Here is a 23,660-nt window from a genome sequence, read left to right on the forward strand (position 1 = left end):
GTATTTTTAGTAGAGATGGGGTTTCACCATATTGGTCAGGCTGGTCTTGAACTCCTGACCTCAGGTGATCCGCCTACCTCAGCCTCCCAAAGTGCTGGGATTATAGGTGTGAGCCACGCAGTGCCTGGCCCAGGGACGAAGACTTTAGATGGGTTAATTAGGACGGGCTTCTCAGAGTTAAAATTAAAGAAGAGCACATTGCTGGGTGCGTGGCTCACGCCTGTAATCCCAGCACTTTGGGAGGCTGAGGCAGGCAGATCACCTGAGGTCAGGAGTTCAAGACCAGCCTGACCAATATGGTGAAACCCCATCTCTACTAAAAATACAAAAATTAGCTGGTCATCCTGGCATGCACCTGTAATCCCAGCTACTCGGGAGGCTGAGACAGGAGGATTGCTTGAACCTAGGAGGCGGAGGTTGCAGTGAGCCGAGATCGCACCACTGCACTCCAGCCCAGGTGACGGAGTGAGTCTGCCTGAAAGAAGAAAAGAGGAAAAAGGAACAGGGACCAACCTGTGCAAAGGTCCTGAGGCAGGAAAAGGGTTACTGTGTGCTTGTAGACAAATTATCACCCCCTCAGGAAAGGCGTAGCCTCACCTGTGAAATAACCCAAATTTAGAGATGGAGAGACAGAGGCTCAGAGAGGGAAGATGGCTTCTTCAGGAAAGCAGAAGAGCCAGAACTGAAACCTAGATCTTTTTGGCTCTATGAACTCAGCAGTATTCCAGCTATGCATTTGGGGACCTTTTGCAGGATTGTTAAGACCTGGACGAGAAGGAAAGAGGGGAAGAAGTTGACTCCTGGCTCTGTCTTCCCCATCTCAAGGACTGAGGGAGAGCAAAACATCAGAAGCTGCATGTATATCTGAATGTCTACGCACGTGCCATGAGCACCAACCATGGCTACAGACAAATGAGCCCCTAACTTACCTTGGGTTACCTTGCACCTAGAGTTGAACCCTCCTCTTCTTCTTTTTTTCTTTTTTCTTTCTTTTTTTTTTTTGAGACAGGGTCTCACCCTGTTGCCCAGGCTGGAGCACAGTGGCACAATCTTGGCTCACTACAACCGCCCTTCCCGAGCTCAAGCAATTCTCCAGCCTCAGCCTCCCAAGTAACTGGGATTACAGGTGCATGCTACCAATGCCCAGCTAATTTTTTTGTATTTTGTAGAGACAGCATTTCACCATGTTGCCCAGGCTGGTCTTGAACTCCTGAGCTGAAGTGATCCACCCACCTCAGCCTTCCAAAGCATTGGGATTACAGGTGTGAGCCACTGTGCCCAGCCAGGCCCTCTTCTTCTTTGCCCCACCTGCACCCTAGCCATTGAAATTTGCCTCTTTTGGCTGGGCATGGTGGCTCACACCTGTAATCCCAGCACTTTGGGAGGCTGAAGAGGGTAGATCCCCTGACGTCAGGAGTTCGAGACCAGTCTGGCCAACATGGCGAAACCTCGTCTCTACTAAAAAAAAAAAAAAAATACAAAAATTAGCTGGGTGAGGTAGTGGGTGCCTGTAATCCCAACTACTCTGGAGGCTGAGGCAGGAGAATTGCTTGAACCTGGGAGGCAGAGGCTGCAGTGAGCCCAGATCATGCCACTGCACTTCAGCCTGGGCAACACAGCAAGACTCCGTCTCAAAAAGAAAAAGAAAAAGAAAAAGAAAAAGAAATGTACCTCTCTTAAAATGCTGCTTCCTTGATGTAAAACCTGAACATGTATGTTCTTGTGCATCTACAAGCTTACGTGCCTGGTGTTCTCAGTGTGTTTGCACTGAGTGCTCCCTGAGGACAGTAACCAGGTCTCACTTTCCTTATTCCATAATAACAACAATTTAATCTTCACAGCAATCTTATCAGGCACACACTCCTTTTTACAGGTAAGGAAACTGAGGCTCAGAGACGTTACAAAAAAGTGCCAACGACTGCCCAGAAAGTAAGTAGCAGAGGAGGGATCAAAGCCAGGGGTGTAAAATGGCAAGGCCCCTGTGCTTAGCTGAACACTAGGTAAATGTACAATGAATAAATGAGTGAGTAAGCCTCGTGGCACAGATGGGGAAATTGAGGTCTAGATAGGCACCCAGGAAGGTGGTGTATGAGCAAGGCTTAAACCCAACCTTCATCCTGCCAGGCCAGGCCCCTCCTAGTCACTGCTGCCCCAGGGCTGCGGAATCCTATCCTGGGTCCTGCCAGGCTCCCCTGCAGCTAGGCAAACAGGCAGTGGGTGGGACTGGGCACGATTTCCTCCTTGCCTGCCTGGAGTCTGCTAGGCTCTGGCTGAGCTCTCTGGCCTTTGCCCTGCACCCCCCAACTTGGAGCCCAAAGGAGGTCACCGTTCTCTCTGCCCTGTGTCCCCAGGGAGGCACCTGATAAGTTTGAGAAGGGGCTGCCTTCTCACCCAGGGAAAGGTGAGGCCATCTCCTCAACCAGAGAGGGGCTTCAGGCCGCACTCCAAGAGAGGGTCAGAACTTCCTGGTGCCTACAGGTGCACTGTGCTAAACCAGTGTGAGCATCCTGTGCTGAGAATGCCACATGCATAAGCTGTGGATGCACAGGGACTCAGACTCAGGGGACTGTGGAGAGACCTGGCAGCCACATATGGATCAGGCTCACCCCTGCAGCACCCCATCTAGAAAAGCCCTTCCAGAGCCAGAAGGGGCTTCTGGGGATGGTTCGTGGAAGGGCTGGATTCTGCCGTTCTCTGAGTGACCGATCCGCCCATGCTTTCCAGAAATGGTCCTTTCTTATCTCCTGGCCCTCCAGCCGCTCTCCCTCCCCTCATCCACCCAGGATGTCACTAGGCCTGCTGCGAGTGGCTGCCCGGAGAAAAGGCCAGGAGCTCTGCAGTGAGCCTGTAATCCCAGCCCTTTGGGAGTTTGAAGTGGGTAAATACGCACTACACACAAGCCAGCACCAGGGTCCTCCCACCCAGGGGATGACAGAGGGACTTCTGCTCACCACTGTGCCTCAAGTGCCCTGCTTAACTGTCCTGTGTGAGCTCAGCGCAGCCCTCCGGGGGCTTTTCTTTTCCTGTGCAGGAGGCTCCCTTCCTCCCAGCAGCCATGCTGTCACGTGTTCCTTGCCCCGGGGGAGCAGGAATCTGTCCCGAAACGTCAAGCTGAAAGGCTTCCCGGACACTTGCTACAACTGTGGTCTTCAAATTCTACTAAATTTTTCCAGTGGCAGGATCCACTGTTGAAAGGAAAGCTTCCCACCTTGCCTGTTCCTCCTAACCCCAAAAAAGTCGGGCTTGTGATCTATGGGGAGAAGAACAGCCCCCGCCCCCACACCCATCTGCTGCCCAATTCTTCCCGATCCGTCGGCCCCCAGCCCTGTCCTCAGGTCAGGATCTGCCCGAGTCACTCTCCCCAGCCAAGAACAGGAGCCGAAAATGCAGTGTAGGCTGCCCTCTCCTGGGCAGTTAGAGAAGCACATGTTTCTCATAGCTGCTAGCCTTTATCCAGTGTCTTGGGGACCCCACCCCAAATAAAAAGGCAATCTAAGGAATAAGCGACTTTGTTTTGCAAATACAACTTCAAGACAAGTCTCAAGTCCGTCCTATGCAGAAATTCTAGAGAAGCCACTAAGAGTGGCCAGAGAACAGCCCCCCACTTCCCCTCCCTCATTCCCTGGCCTGGTCCTCATAGACCCACCTGGAGTAGAAATTCCTCGTGAAGCCAGGCATAGTGGCTTCCCAGCACTTTGGGAGGCTGAGGCGAGCTGATCACCTGAGGTCAGGAGTTCGAGACCAGCCTGGCCAACGTGGTAAAACCCCGTCTCTACTAAAAATACAAAAAAATTAGCCAAGCGTGGTGACAGGTACCTGTAATCCCAGCGACTTGGTAGGCTGAGGCAGGAGAATTGCTTGAACCCAGGAAGCAGTGGTTGCAGTAAGCCAAGATCACGCCACTACACTCCAGGCAGGGCGACAGAGCAAGACTCCATCTCAAATAAATAAAGAAATAAATAAATATTCCTCATCCAACTCCCTGCCAGGAGTTCAACTTCTGTTCTCATACTTTCAAGAACAGAGAGCTCACTACCCTCAAGGCTGATCCATTATCTTTTCTGTGCTGGGGCACTGGGAACACTGATGGTACAGATCCATTTGTAACTTCCTGGGACTCTCACACTGCCCACTTAGCTGGAGCAACAGGTGAGAAAACGAGGGTTGCAAGTGCGCCAAAGGCACAGGGATGAGAGCAGCCAGTTCTTCACAGACCTACACCCCCACCTGCCTCTCCTCAGGGATCTTATATTCAAAGGGATTAAATTCCAGGATCTTGGAGATGACTGCAGTCCAGCTGTCCCCTTGCTTCTGCTTTCACTTGAGAATCAGCCAAAGTTCCCCGAGCACCTGCTCTATGCCAGGTCCCTCCTGGCACTTACAGCTCACTGGAATAGCGACGTGCTAATGCCCACTGGGCAGATGGGGACAGAGGCGCAGGAGGTCACTTGCCCAGGATGACACCTCTAGTCATTTGCAGAGTTGGATCTGGCCTCAAGCTTGCTGGTGGCTCTTGGAGCCCATGCAGAAGTGACTGGGGCAACACATGACCCTCCGACTTGGCATCAATACCTGTGCTTCCCCTCAAAGGGCCTGGGCCAAGCTGAAAGCTGTGGACAAGGCTCAGGGCAGACTGTGAAGTCAGGAGTTTGACCCCAGTCTGCCACATCATGCTCCTCCTTCCTGGCCCTGCCTCCACCTTTGCCCTATCTCTGCCTCCCACCTGGAGGTCCAGGACTGTTGCAACCAGACCCTCCTACCCCAACCATGTCCAGCAGGAGATGGCCCCTGCACCAGAAGCTTCTGAAGGTCTAGATGGAGGGCTAGCAGGCAGAAGGCAAACATCTCCAGCTTGCAGCCCTTCACCGCCGAGCAAACCTAGGACCTGGGGTCTGGGGTCTCTGCAGCTGCCATCTGGTGACCTCCTCATGGGGCAGGAAAAAGAGTTCAGGCTCTGGGGTGGTTCTGTAAGTCACCCTCTGTGGGTCTCCCTTACCCTACAGATAAGATCTAGATGCTACTGTTTTCCTTGAAGGGAGATGATCAAATGAGAGCAAATGTGCAAACACCCAGCACACAGTAGGTATTCAACAGTGTGCCTTCCTACCTGTTCTCACTTTGCTCTTATTGCTCAGGAAAATCTGAGGATGTCAGCAACACTGAGGCCAATCCAGGATCCCCAGGGACCAGTGTGGTGGTGGCCTTCAAATCAGGGAGCAGCCCACGGTATGGGGCCCTGTGGAGTCCCAGCAGCCATGTGCTGATCTGGCTCATCCGCTCCCCAGCACCTCACCTAGAAAAGTTCTTCCATAGCCAGATGGGGCACCTTCCAGCTCCCTGCCCTCACCCACCCAGCACCTGCCCTGTGATGCTCCCAATCGGGAACAGTCAGCCGTGGCTCCAGCCCTAGGTAAGTCTGGGACATGGTCCTCCCAGGAGCCAAACAGCTCATCTTTCCCAGAGCAGACATGCACCTGCTCTCCAGGCGTGCCTCTGGGCCAGCCCAACAGGGCGGTGTGACCTTGTCTGCCTCTCTGTGGCTCTCTCATCCCTTCCCCTTGGGCTCTGTGCTGTGGCCACCAGGTGGGGCTGTTCTCCCGCAGACCCGAGTAGACCAACAGGCCAGCGCCACCAGAGACGAGACTGGATTCTAGATTTTCTCTTTTTTTTTTTTTTTGAGATGGAGTCACTCTGTCACCCAGGCTGGAGTGCAGTGGCGCGATCTCTGCTCACTGCAACCTCCACCTCCTGGGTTCAAGCGATTCTCCTGCCTCAGTCTCTGAGTAGCTGGGACTACAGGCGTGAGCCATCACACCTGGCTAATTTTTTGTATTTTTAGTAGAGATGGGGTTTCACCATGTGGGCCAGGCTGGTCTTGAACTCCTGAGCTCAAGTGATCCGCCCGCCTCAGCCTCCCAAAGTGCTGGGATTACAGGCGTGACCCACCAAGCCCGGCCTGGATTCCGCATTCTGAAAGAGGTAGGAGGCAAGTGATCGCCCGGAGTGCAAGGGAAGACAATGGCCTTTGTCTAATCACTGTGAATCTGGCACTTCCCACGCAAGACCTGACCTCATCCTCCCACCCGCCACGATGGGGGTGGGGTCTGGGGGCACCAGTCAGGCTTCTAAGTCACAAACAACAGAGACTGACCTCCAGCTAACATTAGCAGAAAATAAATGCCCTGCTCACAAAGACAGAGAACCAAGCTGGGGATACGGCAGTCACCCAGGGAAGGTGAGGGCTCCAGTGCGGCTGGAACAGGGCACTGCCACCAAACATCATCTCCCTGGGCCCCAGTCACACACCCTGGCTCTAGCTGGCCTGACTCCTCCCAAGCTTTGGTCCTGTCACCCCAACATCAATCCTCACTCATTCAGCAAAGTGGGGGTGGGGAGTGGGTGTCAGCACCCACGCCAGGCCCCACGCAAGGGGCTGGCCCCCAGCAGCCCACCTGGTGGGCCTCCTCAGTAAGCTGCCAAGCACACTGCTGGCTGGTCGCTCAGTGGAGACGGGCATTGAGAGCTGGCTACACCACCGGCTGCAGTGGACTTGGAGTCGCTGAGGGCTGCAGGCTGCAGAAGCCAAGCCTGGCTGCGGGGTGAGGGTGGAAATCTTTGGGGGATAAGAACTGGCCACAGGCCGGGTGTGGTGGCTCGCTCCTGTAATCCCAATACTTTGGGAGGCCAATGCAGGCAGATCATGAGGTCAAGGGATCGAGACCATCCTGGCCAACATGGTGAAACCCTGTCTCTACCAAAAATACAAAAATTAGCTGGGCATGGTGGTGCGTGCCTGTAGTCCCAGTTACTCAGGAGGCTGAGGTAGGAGGATTGCTCGAGCCCAGGAGACGGAGGTTGCAGTGAGCTGATATCGCACCACTGTACTCCAGCCCGGGTGACACAGCAAGACCCTGACTCAGAAAAAAAACAAAAAAAAAGGACCGGCCCTGGGTTCAGTGGCTCACACCGTAATCCCAGCACTTTGGGAGGGCGAAGCAGGTGGATCACTTGAGTAGAGTGTCAGTGGCTCACGTGTGTAATCCCAGCACTTTGGGAGGCCGAGGTGAGTGAATCACTTGAGGTCAGGAGTTCTCAAGACCAGCCTGGCCAACATGGTGAAACCCCATCTCTACTGAAAATACAAAAATTAGCCAGGCATAGTGGCACACAGCCGTAGTCCCAGCTACTCAGCAGGCTAAGGCAGGAGAATCACTTTAACCTGGGAGATGGAGGTTGCAGTGAGGCAAGATGGCTCTACTACACGCCAGCCTGGTCAACAGAGTGAGACTCCGTCTCAAAAAAAAAAAAAGAGGCCGGGCGCGGTGGCTCAAGCCTGTAATCCCAGCACTTTGGGAGGCCGAGATGGGCGGATCACGAGGTCAGATCAAGACCATCCTGGCTAACCCGGTCTCTACTAAACCCCGTCTCTACTAAAAAATATTTTAAAAAACTAGCTGGGCAAGGTGGCGGGCACCTGTAGTCCCAGCTACTCTGGAGGCTGAGGCAGGAGAATGGCGTAAACCCGGGAGGCGGAGCTTGCAGTGAGCTGAGATCCGGCCACTGCACTCCAGCCTAGGCGACAGAGCGAGACTCTGTCTCAAAAAAAAAAAAAAAAAAAGAAAAGAAAAGAAAAAAGAAAAAAAAAGAAGGAACCAGCCCTGGCTGGAGGGAGAGGTGACTGGGACCTCCCGGGGCTACCTCAATGTCAAGAGAACACTCCTGGAGACCCAAAGCTTCCAGTTAGGGATTCGAGAAGATAGACTGGGGGACAGGCAATAGGGATGCAGGCAAAGAGCTTCTCCTTGGAATGGGAGCCCTGAGACCCCTGGGGAGAATTCGATCACTCACGTATTCATTCAGCACACATTTATGGCTACAGGCTCTGTGCCTTCCCATGGAGAGACAGAGGAAAGGGAGCCAGTCCTTGTCCTCACGGAGCTCACCTCACCCAAACACACACTCTTTAGAAGGAAATTCTGGGGGGCATACGGGCCAAAAGGAAGGGGCATTTCCCTCCAGGTCCTCTGGAGTCCCCTGACGAAGGGCCCTCCAGGCCTCGCCCTGACTCACAGGGGCTTCCAAAATCTCCTCCAGCTCAGGGAGGATCTACCCCTGGCCCCAGCCCCCAGCCCAGTTCCACTCCACCCCCAATCAGGCAAGGAGGTCTTTCAAAAGCTCCCCTGATCTCTGACAGGGACAATGTTGGCACACAGGTTTCTTCACAGGTGTAACACCTGGGCGGGGGCATTTGCATGGGTTTTGCAAAAGCTGGGCCTGAGGCTCACCAGTGCCCAGTTGCTCTCTCTTCCCAGCCCTCGCAGAGCAAACCTCCTGCTCCTTCTCCTCACCTGCCCCACCCTGGGCCAGGTCTCTAACCTTTGCACTGCAGAGAACCCCAGGGCCGCTTTTCTTGCTTTTGCCCAGAGTTCCCAGGAGGAAGCCAGAACAGTACCAACTGCGGCTTCCAGTCAGCAAGGCAGAGCCAGGGGACTATTGGGTCCAGCACAAAAATGACCCCTGACAGCACAGAGGGAGATGTGTCAGCCTGCTGTGAGCCCAGGACTCCAGGTGGGAACCAGTTAGCTCTGGCCCTGCCCAATTCCAGCTGCTCCAGTGCCTGGAAAGTAGTAAACATGCCCTCAATATTTAGTGAATGGATGAATGAGGGTTTTCAATTCATCGGCCATTGTGAAACTGTAGGCCTAGGAACAGACAAAAGGCCTGGCCCTACCCTTGGAAAGCCCGACTGAACCCAGCAGGGGAGAGCCAGAACTACAAAGCCTGTTTCAGGAGTGAGAGAAAAAATATTCATCTAACTGCTATGGCGGGAAAGTCTGCCTTGTGTCAAAGAACCCTGCTAAGCAAGCAACTTTACATCATCTCAGTTTAGCATAAATCCCCTGTGACATGGGTCCTCTCAGTCCCACTTTAGAGATGAGGAAACTGAGGCTCACAAAGGTTCAGTGACTTTTGCTTAAGGTCACAAGGCTGGGAAGGGGGTGCAGCCAGGACTGTAACCTTGGGAGCCTTTGTAATACATTGAGCAAGAATGATGTGATGGCATCCGGGGTCCTTTTTCTCCCAGCTGGGATCTGGTGACTGTTTCCTCCTTAAATCCCTCTTTAGTTTTCTTATCTGCAAATAGAGGTAATAATAATACCTACATTGTAAAGAGATTGGGAGGATCTAATGACACTGAAGACATGTAGAATAGCTAGGCAGGCCCCTGTAGTCTCAGCTACTCTGAGAGGCTGAGGCGGAAGGATCATTTGAGCCTGGAAGTTCCAAAACCAGCCTGGGCAACATAGCGAGACCCTGTCTCAAAAAAAAAAAGTAAACAGCAAGGTGCAGTGCCCACACCTGTAATCCCAGCACTTTGGGAGGCCAAGGCAGGGGGATCACTTGAGCTCAGGAGATCCAGACCAGGCTGGCCAAGATGGTAAAACCCTGTCTCTACTAAATATACAAAAATTAGCTGGGTGTGATGGCACGCACGTGCCTGTGGTCCCAGCTACTTGCTGGGAGGCTGAGGTGGGAGAATCGCTTGAACCCAGGGCAGGGGGAGGGGGGTGGCAGTGGAGGTTGCAGGAGATGAGATCACACCACTGCACTCCAGACTGGGTGACAGAGCAAGACTCCGTCTCAAAAACAAACAAACAAAAAGACATGTAAAATGCTTAGAATGATGCTAGCACATGTAACACCTACATTAGCATTGCCTATTATTATTATTAATTGAAATTTATATCACTCATTCATTCAACAAACGTTTGAGTACCAGGCTTCAGCCTCCAGCAGCAGATCAGGACACAAGTACAAAGGGGGTAGTCAGTGCTATAATACTAAGAAGCGGGCCAGTGAGGGACAATAGCAGAGGGGAGGCTTCCAGCCTTGGGATATGGGAAGAGGTCATCAAAGCTTCTCGAAGACAGCTAGTCAATTCTCCAACCAGAAGCAGAAGCAATATTTTTAACATGTAAAGCTGATCAGCTAAGGCTGTGGTGAACCCTCAAATAGCATGGGGGCAGGGCCCCAATGCCCTAAGGATGAAGTCCAAAGATTCCCCTGTTCCACAGGGGATCCTACAGGCTCTGGCCATTTGTGCCTCTGGTTCCAAGGCTCTGACCCCATCCCATCCTGGCCTGTTTTCCTTTTGCCCAAAGCTTAATCCCTTCCAGCTCCAGGGCCTCTGCTCCTGTTGCCCCCTCTGCCAGGCCCCCAGGTACCACCTCTCCTCCTGCAGGGTCTGAGTGCTCAGGCAAGGAGAGGTTTCTGCTCCGCACTCACGCTGCACGTGCACAACCCTCTGGGAACTTCATCGCCTTGTTGAACACCTCTGCCCCCACAAGACAGAACATTCCAAGAAGATAGGAACCAAGGAGGAGGGAATTGTGTGCATGGGGGAGGCGCTGGGACAGCCTGCAGGGATCCCAGGCACCTCGGCCAACTCTTATCATAGACTTGGCTCTGGATCTGCCCTCTCCAGGAAGATATCAAATCAGGAAGCCCAGGACCCACAACCTTTGCCATCAGGGGTCTGCCAGTTAACCCGAGTGCTGGCTGCCTCAGGCCCCAAGGGTGGGGTCCTCCAGCTCCCAATGGCCTCTCAGTTAGATCACCACCACACCAATCAAGCCACCAAGCCACCAGATCAGGACTTCTACCACCATCATGACCAGAAACAAAAACTAACTTCCCAGGAAATCCCCTTGGAGCAAACTGGTGCAGTGGAGAGAGCCGACCTTGGTCTGACATGAAAAGTGGTTGTGCATAGTAAGTGCTCGATAAATATTAGCTGCTATTATCAATGATAATAATAAAGTACCTGGCACATAGCAGATGTTCAGTAAATGGTAGTTCTCTGGTCCCAGGGGGACAGAAATTAGAGGCAGTCAATAGCCCCTCACCCACTTTACTCTCAAGGCCCTCCACTTGTACACAGGGATTCAGACCTACGAATCGCCAAATCCAAACCCTTCAGTTCCTAGGTAGGGAAACAGGCCTAGAGGAGAAGGACTGGCCCAAAGTAAGAAGCAGTGTTGGCCGGATACAGAAGCTCACACCTGTAATCCCAGCACTTTGGGAGGCCGAAGAGGGTGGATCACAAGGTCAGGAGTTCAAGACCAGCCTGGCCAATATGGTGAAACCCCATCTCTACTAAAAATACAAAAATTAGCCTGTGGTGGTCGTGGCGCCTATAATCCCAGCTACTCAGGAGGCTGAGGCAGGGAAATTGCTTGAACCTGGGAGGCGGAGGTTGCAGTGAGCCGAGATCACGCCATGGACTCCAGACTAGGTGACAGAGCGAGACTTCATCTCAAAAAAAAAAAAAGAAAAAAAGCAGTGTCCCTAGAACCTGGGTCTCCTGGGCCAATGCCTCATCCTCATAATAAACTTGTCCAGCCTTAGGAGGGAGGTTTTCTGTGCCTGGATTCAGGCAGACATGTTTCCTCCAAAGGACAGCTTTGGAAGGATGGGAACTCAGGCCTCCTAAGGAAGGCAAGGGGGGTTATTGGGAAGGCCAAGGTTTATCTCTGCATGAGGAAGTCTCAGCTGCTTGACTTGATGGAATCCCCAAGAGCCTGCTCTCCCGTGGGTCAGGAAGGGGCAGAAGTCACAGGGGAGCCTGTTCTGGCCCCTGGTTCCCTGAGTCTTTGATATCTGTGGGCCTGAGCTTGGCACTCAGCCAACAGGCCCCTCGCAACAAGATGACAGGGGCTAGTGTGGCCTCTCGGTTTCTCCCTGTTTCTCCCTAGAGACTCTCAGCCCCCAGCACTGGATGGATCTCCCTGGCCACCTTCCCTGAAGGCCCCTTTTCCCCTGCTTTCACCTCTCAACCCATCCCCACAGCTCAGTGAGACCCTGCACCCTGCACCCTGGATTCATGCCAGGCCTCAGTGACCCCACGGCCCATGCCCTTTCTGCTTGGTCCATTGCCTGCCAGGTGCCCCCAAGTGCTGCTTCCTGTCTGTGCCACTATTAAGAGTCTTTCCTAGTGATGACTCCCACCACAGCCTCTTTCCCGAGCAGGCGCATTCCTTAAGGGCCTGGTGGGGATGGTGATGACAGGGCCAAAGGACAGCTCCCCAAGCTGGAAAGCCGGTCACTGCGGAAGGCCTGGAGGTGCTGTCAGCAAGGGAAGCTGCCCTGCCCCTCTTCTAGCAGCCAGCTCAGCCTGAGCACCTGCTCTGCAGGAAGTAGAAGGGGACTTTGCTGGAAATCTGCCTTTAATCTTGGCTTCCTGTTTTCTGCCCTGGGGGACTGCCCAGACTGTCCGAGTTTCAAGCTATTTCACACCAGCTTCTCTAAACTGTCATCTCCATGCAAAGAGGCTGGGGGAGGGGAGGAGGCTGGGTGGAGGGAGGAGCAGCCCTTCCTTTCCCAGGGGACCCTGTAAGTGTATAAATGCACATACATGTGCATAAGCTCCGGACTGCTGGAGGCCAACCCAACTTTGCATGGAGCTAGCCCATTTGGCGCTTGTATCATCAAAATGCAACCAGAAGCTTCTGTCTGGTTCCCCACATCCAGGAGTGGGCCTCCAACCTCTCCTCTCTTCTCTGTTCTCCTGAGGCAGGCCCCATAACCAGGCAGAAGTGGCCTAGCCTCAGAGAGCTAGTGCTCAGTTCCCAACACTGCCTTGACTCCACGTTTCGCAGGCATCCCAAACTCAGTTTGTCCAGAACCGAACTCCTGAGTGTTCCCCAAGCCTGGCACTCTCCCCAGGTTCTCCCATCTCACACCATCTCCACAAGTGCTCCAGCCACACCTGAGGACTGAGAAGTCATGTCTGATTTCTCCTGTGGCCTCACTCCCCACAAACAACCCCTCATGGAGAGCTGTCCTGGGACTTGCCTTTGTCCATTCACTTCTCTATCCCGCTGCTTCCACCAGGGCTAGACCTGTCAGCCCTGGTCCAGGCCATGCAACAGCCTCCTCACTAGGGCTTTGACCTTTGATCTTCACTCTTTTTTTTTTTTTTTTTTGTTTGTTTGTTTGTTTTTTGAGACAGGGTCTTGCTCTGTTGCACAGGCTGAAGTTGCTCACTGTAGCCTCCACCTCCCCAACCCAAGTGATCCTCCCACCTCAGCCTCCTAGAGGCTGGCTAATTAGAAATTAGAAATTTTTTTGTTGTTGTTGTAGAGACAGGGTCTTGCTGTGTTGCCCAGGCTGGTCTCAAACTCTTGGCCTCAAGTGATCCTTTTGCCTCAGCTTCCCAAAGTGCTGGGATCACAGGCGTGAGCCACAGTACCCGGCTGACCTTCACTCTTTATCACATCACTACCCTGCTTATAAACATCTTTCAATGGCTCCCCATTGCTCATATGATAAAACCCAAATTCCTGTAATAAAAATCTCTGGCCCACAACACCGTATAGGATCTGTCCTTTCCTGGAACACCACTCCCCCCTGCTTGCCAGTCTCATCACCTTGGCCTTCTGGCTGTTCCTTGAGCCACTGAGGCTTTCTGTGCCTGAGGGTCTTTCACTGTCTTCCTCTCCACCTGTAATACCCTCCCCCACTCCTCCCACACTGGCCCAGACCTCTTCCTGAGGTCTGGAGGCTGAGCTCTGCCGCCCTAGTCCTCTCTCATCCATGTCTCCATGTCTCTCACCCATGGATGAAGATAGCTCATTGCCTTCACACATGTGTCTGCTTGCTCTCTTTATTTCCATATCCTCTTGGACAGGAACCTTGGCAGTCTTGCTCACCCCTTCATCTCCAGCATCCAGAACAACGCCTAGTGTAGCGGGTGACCGGTGGTGCAGAGGTAAAAGAATTTACCGAGGCCAGGCGTCGTGGCTACCGCCTGTAATCCCAGCACTTCGGGAGGCCAGGGCGGGTAGATTATTTGAGGTCAGGAGTTTGAGACCAGCCTGGCCAACATGGTGAAAACCATCTCTACTAAAAATAAAAAATTAGCTGAGCATGGTGGCACATACCTACAGTCCCAGCTATGTGGGAGGCTAAGACAGAATGGTTGGATGCTAGAGCGGGAGGTTGCGGTGAGCCGAGATCATGCCACTGCACTCCAGCCTGGGCAACAGAACAAGACTCCGTCTCAAAACAAAACAAAACAAAACAAAACAAAAAACTTGCCAAGACAGTTGTAGATAAAGGCAGATTTATTAGAAAAAGTAGGAAAATACATTGCAAGAAGGTAGAAGAGAAGCTGACTGCCAGGAAACAAAAGGTTGTTGGAGATTTTATAGAATAGTGTTATGCTATCTGTTGAGAAGGTTTTTGTGCAGTATCGACGCCGAGGGTGCAGTGAGCTAACCTGCAGGAGACTGGTGATAGTTGGGCACAGGAAGATTGTGAATTGCTTGCACAGAAGAGCTCTCTGGAATGGACATGAAGAGAGTTATGTCCTGGACATGAAGAAAGGCACACTCATAGCTTATCGAATTTCTCTTTTTGCTTTCCCTTGCTCCCACTGACCTGACTCCCTTTCCCTAATTAGCACTTCACACCTAGCACTTAGTAGGTGCTCAATACGCATTAGTTGAGAGAACGAATGAGTGAATGAATGAATGATGATGTTAGAAGTTAATTGGCTCTTCCACCAGAGGACAGGTCTGTGGGAGTGGGGCCGTTTATCGATTTGTTTATGGTTTTATCCCCAGTGCCTGGAGTACAGGAAGATTAAAAAATTTATTTCACTCTGCTGAGAAGAGGTGGAGCCAGGATTCAAATGCAGGTCTATTTGACTCCAAAGTTCACAGCTGGGCCACAGCACACCCAGGGGAAAAAGTCAAGTGTATTTGGGGATAAAGAAAGGTTGGTGACAAAACTGGAACAGGGATTAGAGTATTTTCCCCAAATCCCTAGTCCTTTCTTTCCCATTCTGCTAGCTGATTCAGCCAGAGGAGAGGAGATGTCAATTTCTTCCTCCCAGAAGCCTTTGCAGAGCGGCTGAAGTGCTTTCTTTTAGGCTGAGAGGCGGCCCCCCCATCCCACCCCATATTATCATTCCATCTTGACCTCAGAAGAAAGAAAGGGAAACCAGCTCTGCTGAGCACCCTTTCCACTCCCTCACCCCCGGCCGTTATCTTGCTGAATCTGCACTATCTATCATGAGAGAAGAGTATTTTGAGTCTGATCTTACAAAAGAGGAAACAGCTCAGAGACCTTAGGTAACCAGCCCTAAGTCACACAGCTAGTAAGTGAACGGGTTGAAATTTAATTTGGAGACTTCAACCCCAAATTCATCTTTTTTCTATCACACCACACCTATTGCTGAAATTCATGACTGTCTCCTCAAAGGACATCCCTCCCCAAAGGGCTGGCTTCAGCTGGGAAACCGGCCTAAGGGTGCCCTGGGTCAGAGGGCCAACCTGTGGTTTTGGGGGCAGCTCCTGCTCCTGGCATCCAAGGCTCTTTAAAACAACTGCAGCCATACTGTCTCCCAGCTCTGTCTCCCACAGGGCTCTTTGCCCTCTTCTCGCTCCCTTGGGCCTCTTCATGCTTATTTTGTGTTACAAGACTTTGTCAGCATGCCCCACTTCCTCCCCACCAACCCCAAGAGTGCCTCTTCCCTCTGTCCACATATGCCTGACCCTTGCTTCAGGGTCTAGTCCCTAGAAAGTCCCCCACCTTCACCTCCTCCCTACGCTGGAGTCTCTGGTCTCCTCCTCATCACTGTATGCCCATTCTGTTCCCCAGTCTCGCCCTCACCACTGTACCCCCATTCTGTTCCCCCGCCACCCTGCACTCTCCCACCTGCGTCATGCCTGAGCACGCTGTCCTCTCCTGTGGCTCAGAGCAGGTCATCTCCCTGCTTCTTGTTAACAATGATATAACAGCCCTTGCTTAACGGAGGGCTCCTCACGTGCCAGCTACTGCACACTAAGCACTTTAAATGTATTAACTAATTTCCTCCCCTCCCCACAAAAACTTAAGAAGTCGGTGCCATTATATATCACCTATTTTACCAAACGGGGAAATTAAGCACAGACAGGTTGAGTAACTTGCCCAAGGTCACGGAGCTGCTGACAACTTCTTTATTGCCTCCAGGCTGAACATAAACTCCAAGAAAGTCCCATGAGGCTCTTTAGATCTTTTTTGCCCCTGTTGTTTGCAGGAACCCATCTCCCACCACTCTCCCCCACCCACACTGCAAGCGGCAGCCGCCTGAGCTATTTTTAGATCCCAGAAGCCACCAAGCTCCCTCCGCACTCCCCGCCCTTGTGCGTGCAGTTCCCTCTGCCCAGTCCCAGCTCTGTGAGGTCTCCCCGTTAGCCCTCGCTTTCCTTCTGCCTCCTGGGAACCGTGTCCGCCACCTCTCCACTTTGATCAATTATTTCCTTGCGATTGTCTGTTGGCCTGTCAGCCTACCCCCACCCGACCGAGAACGCCTTGACGGTAGTGAAATGATCTTGCCAATAGACTCCAGAGCAGGCTCCGCCACGATGTCAGCGCCAGGAAATGTTGGTGAATGAATGAATGAAGGCTTTCTGCCGGGAGTCAGGCCCACTCTCCACAAACAGACCTGAGGAGAGGGGCCCAGGCCCGGCCCCCAGCATTTCGGCAGCGGGAGAGCTGCGTCCAGAGAAGGCTGGGAGGTTGCTCCCAGGCCGGCTGGTGTGCGCTGTGGGGGAGACCCTGGAGCCTTCAACGTAGCCAGGCAGGCAAGTGGGGGCAGGGCGTGGGCGCGGACACACCCCCCGCAGTGCCCCCGGCGCCCGGCAGGGGGCGCCGCCCTGCCGGCCCACGCCCCGCCGCGCGCCGGGCAGGCCCCCTCGCGCAGGCGCGCTGCCGCGGGCGGAGGATCCGGGCCGCGCTTCCTCTCGCCAGGCCTGCGAGCTTCCTCCCAGCGGAGCCCCGGGCGAGCCGAGGTTGGCCGCCGCCGCCGAGCCCGCTGCTGCCCTCCCGCTCCTGCCCCACCCGCGCCTTGCCCGGGGGATCCTGCCGGGGCGGGTTCCTGCGCCACCGTCGGGGCCATACCCCGGCCCGCCGTCCCTCCCGCCCCAGCCAGTCTCTGGCCGCCGGAGCTCGCGGGGCGTGGAGCGCGAGGAGCCTCGCGGCCGGGATCGAGCGTCCGGGGCGGCCCCCGGCAGCCAGCGCGACGTTCCAAAATCGAACCTCAGTGGCGGCTCTCGGAAGCGGAACTCTGCCGGGTCCGCGCCGGCTACATTGTTTCCTCCCCCCGACTCCCTCCCGCCCCCTTCCCCCGCCTTTCTTCCCTCCGCTACCCGGGCCCTGCGGCCGTCCCCCTGCCTCTGCCTGGCGGTCCCTCCTCCCCTCGCCTCGCACTCATACCTCTTTGTACCGTACCCCCTGGGGACCCCTGTGCCCCTCCCCTCCCCCCTGACCTCATGGACCGTCCCGCAGGCCGCTGATGCCGCCCGCGGCGGGGTGGCCTGGACCGCAGTGCCCCAAGAGAGGTGAGTGCCCGGCCGTCCCGGAGTGTCCCCTGGAGGGAAGAGGGTGGAGGTCGCGCGTCTGGTCTCTGTTGCTGCCACTGTCGCGTCCACTCCCATTCCCCCCTTCTCCCCCCTCTCCCCTCTCTCCTTTACTCCCTTGCAAGGGTTCGAATTCTCCCAGGAGCCACTGTCAGAACCCAAATGGGAAGGGAGTGCACGAGGGACGTACTGCCCTTAAGCTCCACGGACTTGTCTTCTCGGATCATCTCGAGTCCCCGCTCTGTGGAGCTCAGAGTAGGAGGTGGCTGGAGTCTGGAGGAAGAGGATCCGTATGGGCCAGGTCCCTAGAGAGAATGCTGGACTCCCTTGCCGTTCCCTGTCCAGGACCTCCCTGCAGGTGCCCTGACTTGCTTGGTTCTGATCCCTCCCTCATTATCCCACCGTGACCCTGCGGGCTGCAAGCAAGCCCAGGGCCCAGCCACCTCGGGTGAGCAGTTAGAAGCCCAGGTCCTGGGATTGAGTCTGTCACCCTTGGCCTCTCAGAAGACCAGGCGTAAGCCAAGGGACCTCTGACCTTTGGGTGGGAAACTGGGCAGGCCTTCCGCCTGGGTGGAGGTGACTGAGCGTTAGCACCATGCCCCCACCTTCTGGCAGCCTGGGGCACCCATTCTCCTAGGCTTTTTGTGGTCCAGACCAGGTGTCAGGAAGGGGTGTGTCCAGCCAGCAGATTTTTGGAGCTTAACTACCAGTTCACTTCCCCGCCCATTTTGTACACCCGCGAACCGAGCCTCAAAGGGAGAAGTTGCTACCCCAGGCCCCTAGTGGAGTTAGGCTGGCTATCCTTTCATCCCCAGCTCTGCAGGGCTGGATGGCTGTGGGTGGGAGGAAACCAGGCAGGCACCTTCACCCACTGGGTATACAGGCCCCCCAGCCTGGCCCCGGAGGGGCTGTTGGTTGAGCACGTGCTTCCCTGCAGAGGGCTGGAGGGAGTGAAAGGGCTTCCGGCCCCAGCTGTGGCTGGGTCAGCTAGCAGGAGATGTGGGGAATGTGTGGTGTGGGGCCATCTGTGTGGTGTGGCAGGAAGGCCGGCTCCTGGCCCCGGCTCTAAGTTGAAACAACCTGGTGGTCAGTCCTGACCCAGCGCTCCCCACACCTATGGCCCAGCTGGCACAGGAGCAGCCAAGTTCAGAATATAAATGGGGTCAGATGGGAACCATGGAAGCCCTGTCTCCACTGGCAGCAGGCTACAGAGTGGGGACACCCAGGGGGCCTATTTCAAGCTCCTAGTACCCTGGCCGTTCCAATGTCTTTCTTGGTTGTGGCCACAGCAGGAACAGGGCAAGGGCAGCAGGGGTGAAGTCGGGGCCTGGCAGGATCCTCTGGCCCAGGAGAGCAGGCAGTGCCCTGGAGGGTGTTGAGTGGTGTCTGGGCTCCCTTGGAGCTGCTGGCAGTTTTGTCCTGCTGGGTCCCTGCTCACAATTTAGGTTTTTTTGTTTTTTCAGTTTTTTTCTGGCTGTCCTGACATGCACAGTGGAGGGGACCCAGATGTCCTGGGCCTGTGAGACTCCCCTCACATGGCCCCACACCAGCCCTAACTTCCTTTCCAGCCTGAGGGACTTCGGGCTGGAGCCTGACATGGTTGGCTCCCTCCCACCCCAAGCCAGCCTTTTTAATTTTTATTTTATTTTAATTTTTACCAACTGTGAGCTGTGAGGGTGCGACCCAGGGTCCAGGGCCTTTGAAGAAAGGAGTCTGGCTTCTGGCTAGCACGTGTGCGGGGATGTGCTTTTCGTTCATTCTGAGAGGGAGTGAGCTTGGTGCCCTCCTCCCTCTCAGAAGCGGCTGCTCTTCTCTCTGCATTGGGTCGGGGCAAGGAAAGACCAGAAAATATTCCCATTTACCACTGCAGGGGGGCCAGACCCCAAAAGGCTGAGCCACACAGAGTGGCCCACGGCAAGGGTTGGAAAGTTTGGGGACAGAATGCAGCTTCCTCCAAACAAATATAGGTAGGGGTTGAGGCCCATGATCCACAGTGTGATGTGGCTGCTCCCCCCAAAGGGGGCAGACCTGTCTGGGTGCAGTTCTGGGCTCCATCTTTTGAAGGATTTTAAAACCTTGACAAGTCGTCTTCAAAGAACCAAGGATGTTGATTGAGTCTGGGAAAGAGAAAGTAGAGACAGATTCTCCTATGTCTGAGGGACTGTCCCAAATGAGAAAGGCATCCCGTGGCAGAAGTTGTCCCAGACACCTGGGCCAGCTTTAGGGAGCAGGCGGGTCCCAGGGAAGTGAATCTGAGCTCGTTCTAGGGAAACCGAATGTACTCATTTTCTTGATTTAGAAAATAACAAAACAGCGCTACAGGAAATTTAGAAAACGAAACAAAAATCACCCACTATTTCTTCAGCAGGCAGTGACTGTGTTAGCATTTTGGAGTTCCCTCCTGGTCTTTTCCCTGTCTTTTTCCTTCGTCGCCGTTGTCACTGGAGTGTGTGTACCGTGACACCTTTTTTCATTTAATACTGCGTCTGTGGGCATTTTCTCATGGTGCTACATGGTCTAAGTAATATTGCTTCTAAAAAGCTACAGAATATTCCAGGCTGGCCTGCTGCAGCGCCATTACCCATACACTGGAGTGTGTGCATCTTTCCCCTCTGTTGCTGTTGTGGTTGTCATTACTGTGAGTCCCAAAAGCAGCCAGGGTGTTGGAGGGCACGGGCAACTTGGCACCCAACTGAATATGGGTTCCAGGCTCAGACATGCCACTTAGACCCAGGGTGGAGGGACCTTAGACAGGTCACTGACCTGCTGAGCTGCCTTTATATAAATAACAGGATGGTGACACCTACTTTAGAGGAAGGTGTAAGGACAGTGTCAACTAACTAACCAAGGGGCTCTAAAGTGCCTGGCACAGGCCTTCCTCCACTCCCTCTATGAGTAGGACTGGCATTGTTGAAGGAGTGTCCACTGCTGGCTGCCTCAACCTGTGGGGAAGGTGCCTGAGCCACGAGCCAACGTTGGCTGACCACTCACCTGGCAAAGAGGTGGTCTCTGCCTGGGGAGCCCCTCTGAAACCCCCTGGCCCTGAGGTTCTAGAATACTATGGCCAGTGCCCTTCCCTGCCCTCCCCTCTCCCCATTACCATGTGATTGCCTGGCCTACAGCATGGGGCTGGCCCTGGGAAGATGGGCTGCTGGTGAGGGTCCAGGACCTGACTCCACCCTTTCCCCTTCCAGTCTCCCAGCATCAGAGCTGAATAGACAAGGCATCTTCTCTCTCTTTTTTTTTTCTTTTTTTTGGTGAGATGGAGTTTTGCTCTTGTTGCCCAGTCTAGAGTGCGATGGCGTGATCTTGGCTCACCACAACCTCCGGCTCCCGGGTTTAAGTGATTCTCCTGCCTCAGCCTTCCAAGTTGGGATTACAGGCATGTGCCATCACGCCTGGCTAATTTTGTGGTTTTTTTTTTTTTTTTTTTTTTTTTTTTTGAGACGGAGTCTCGCTCTGTCGCCCAGGCTGGAGTGCAGTGGCGCGATCTCGGCTCACTGCAAGCTCCGCCTCCCGGGTTCACGCCATTCTCCTGCCTCAGCCTCCCGAGTAGCTGGGACTACAGGCGCCCACAACCGCGCCCGGCTAATTTTTTGTATTTTTAGTAGAGACGGGGTTTCACCGTGGTCTCGATCTCCTGACCTTGTGATCCGCCCGCCTTGGCCTCCCAAAGTGCTGGGATTACAGGCGTGAGCCACCGCGCCCGGCCTAATTTTGTGTTTTCAGTAGAGACGGGGTTTCTCCGTGTCAGGCTGGTCTCGAACTCCCGACCTCAGGCGATCTGCCCACCTCGGCCTCCCAAAGTACCGGGATTACAGGTGTGAGCCACTGCGCCCGGCCGGAAAGGCCTCTTAAGAGCCTGGCTGCCTCCCGCCTCCCAGCTCTGGCTAGGTCAGCCCAGTTTGGCATTTTCCCAGAGGAAATAGAGGCCTGCTTAGCCTGAGACTTAGACAAGGAACCTAGGCATCCTGAACCCCAGCCCGAGAACGGCCATGCCAGCCTCATCTTCCCACCCTGTCCCAGTAGCCAAGGAAGGGAAGCAGGCTGGGAGATTGAGGGTAGGGGGATTCTGGAGCCTCCCAGAGCTTCCCAGGAGGGAGTTGGACACGTTAGGAAACTCATGTGTTAGCCTTCCCCTTCTCAGCAGGTGTTCCCCAGGTCTAACCTGAGTGTGTTTCACTGTGACACACCTGCTTCCTCTTGTTGTGCTTTTATGGAGACCAGAGTAACTGGGAGTGCCCTCCTACAGCCACCCTGTGGGCAGTAGCAGGACACCGGTCTCTGCTTGGCAACCCTGGGCCTAAGAGACTGTAGCCCCAGATGACCCTAGGGTGGCCCAGGACTAACCTAGGGAAAGGGTCCTCCCCCAGGTGGCCCATTCAGTGCAGAGGTCCCTTGGGCACACGACCTCAGACTCCAGCTGCCATACTCTGGCCTGTGGAGTGTCTCCCTCCTCCCTGCTCTTAGTGTAAGGGAAGTGGGCATGACAGCTGCCCTCCTGTCCCACAGCTTGGGATGGGATGAGGTCACAGGGTGGGGTCCGTCCCAAGATGCTGGCCTGGCCTGGCTCAGATGAGAGCCCTTTGGGTGTTTCTCAGTTTCCCCCGCCCTTGGTTGGGGACAGGATGGGTGGAGGAGCAGGCCACCCCCAGCGCCCGGCAGGGAGCACTACCTCCCTTCCTCCTCCCCTCTGGGTCCCTTCATCCAAGGGCTGGAAATAGAATCCGCTAAGTAATGATTAAAGTCAAATTCAGACCTAAAAATAAAAAGCTGGTGAAAGAAGAGCTGGTGCTCCCTGCATGACTGAGGGGAGAAGTGAGCAGGGAGAGGCTGGCTTTGGGTGGCTGAGCCCCTGCTCCTCAGGATCAGGAGTACTCCACCAGTTGAGGGGGTGCTCTTTTATCTACCATGACGTGGCCCATTAGGTGTAGACAGCACCAATCAGGGCAGACTGGCAGGACCCATTAGAAAAAAAAAAAAATCCCATTTTTCCCGTGGGGAAACTGAGGCCCAGAAAGGATAAGTGGTTTGTCCAGTGACTATTTGAGAGTTCCCCTCAGCAGGCCCCCAGGGACTGGAGGGCTCTATGCAGCCCAGCGTGCCCTTTCTGCCTGCTCAGTTTCTCTTCCTGGTTTTAAGGTGCTAAGATGAAGGCAGCTTCTCATCACACACTAGCTGTGCACACACCCTTCAACCGCAGCTTCCCTCCACCCCTCCTTCTGTGGTCTGGGCCCGGAGTCGAAGGAACAAGTAGAAGAGGCTGCTTGGTGCCTCCCTGGCTGTCCTGATCGTGGTATGGTTGTAAGCCTTGTGGGCAGGTGAAAACCTGGGCATAATCTGCCCCCCTTGGACCCTGGCTGCTGCTTCTCAGCCCAGCCTGACACCTGGTCCTCATGCAGACTCGCGCGTCTATCTGCAGCTTGTGCCGTCCATGCTGCAGGGAGACAGGAGGGAAGGATGAAGAACAAACCCTGAGAGCGCCTCTGCTGGCGGGTGGAGGAAACCAGCAGTCAGTGAGGGGAGGCCTGTGGTTCTCACTTCCTGGCAGGGCTGGTAGGAGCTCTGAAGCTGGGGCTGTGCGTGGGCTGGGGCAGCCTGGAGGGCCTCCCGGAGGGGAAGGGCCTGTGAAAGTCAAGAAGCATTTGAAGAAGCAGCATGGTAGGGAGAGAGGTCTTTCTTTGGAGCTTCTTCCCTCTCTGGGGCTGCTGGCTATTTTCTGTGTGTCCCTCGATAGGCTCTTGGCCTCTCTGAGAGGCCGAGGTGTGCAGACAAGCAAGAAGTGGGCACAGAAGAACTTCTGCTTCCCAGAGCAGAACAGCCAAGCTCTGGGCAGACCTTCCCATGGTGCCCTCCACCTATCCATTTTCAGGACGTCATCTGTCCTGCACAAGGAAAGGTGGGAAGAAAGGTCCCCTAACCAAGGTTCAGACAACTCTGAGCTCAAGTCCCCGCACAGCTTGTTCCTTCTCTGTGAGAGATCACCAGTCCTTGCCCCATGGGGTGTTTGAAGGATTAAGTAACTAATGCAGTGCCCCAAACCCGGCTGGGTCAGTAGGCTGTAACTCCTGTGCTCTCATTCTGCAGCCCTTCTTGCTAGAGCAGTGTGTTGGTAACGGCCCCATCTCCCTTAAGTAGTAGCAAGTCTGTCCTTTGTGTTGGTCCCCACAGCTTTACCTTCTGAGCTGCGTGTTCTGCGGGTCGTGGTTCTGAAGTGGGGAGACCAGAAATCTGGGGGCCAAAGTTCTAGACAGC

At 54.4% G+C, this 23,660-nt stretch overlaps 1 protein-coding gene across 2 annotated transcripts in view; it reads left to right on the forward strand.

Annotated features, from left to right (window-relative positions):
• The first annotated feature begins 16,746 nt into the window (after nt 1-16,746).
• Nucleotides 16,747-23,660, forward strand: part of CSK (C-terminal Src kinase) — a 278,351-nt gene continuing 271,437 nt past the window's right edge. For both annotated transcript variants that reach the window (XM_050799867.1, XM_050799868.1), the window contains exons 1-2: nt 16,747-16,838; nt 17,335-17,387. The gene's annotated coding sequence lies outside the window, so the exon portion shown is untranslated. The remainder of the gene's footprint in view (nt 16,839-17,334; nt 17,388-23,660) is intronic.

Source organism: Macaca thibetana, chromosome 7, assembly GCF_024542745.1.
Source record: "Macaca thibetana thibetana isolate TM-01 chromosome 7, ASM2454274v1, whole genome shotgun sequence".
NCBI lineage: Eukaryota > Metazoa > Chordata > Mammalia > Primates > Cercopithecidae > Macaca > Macaca thibetana.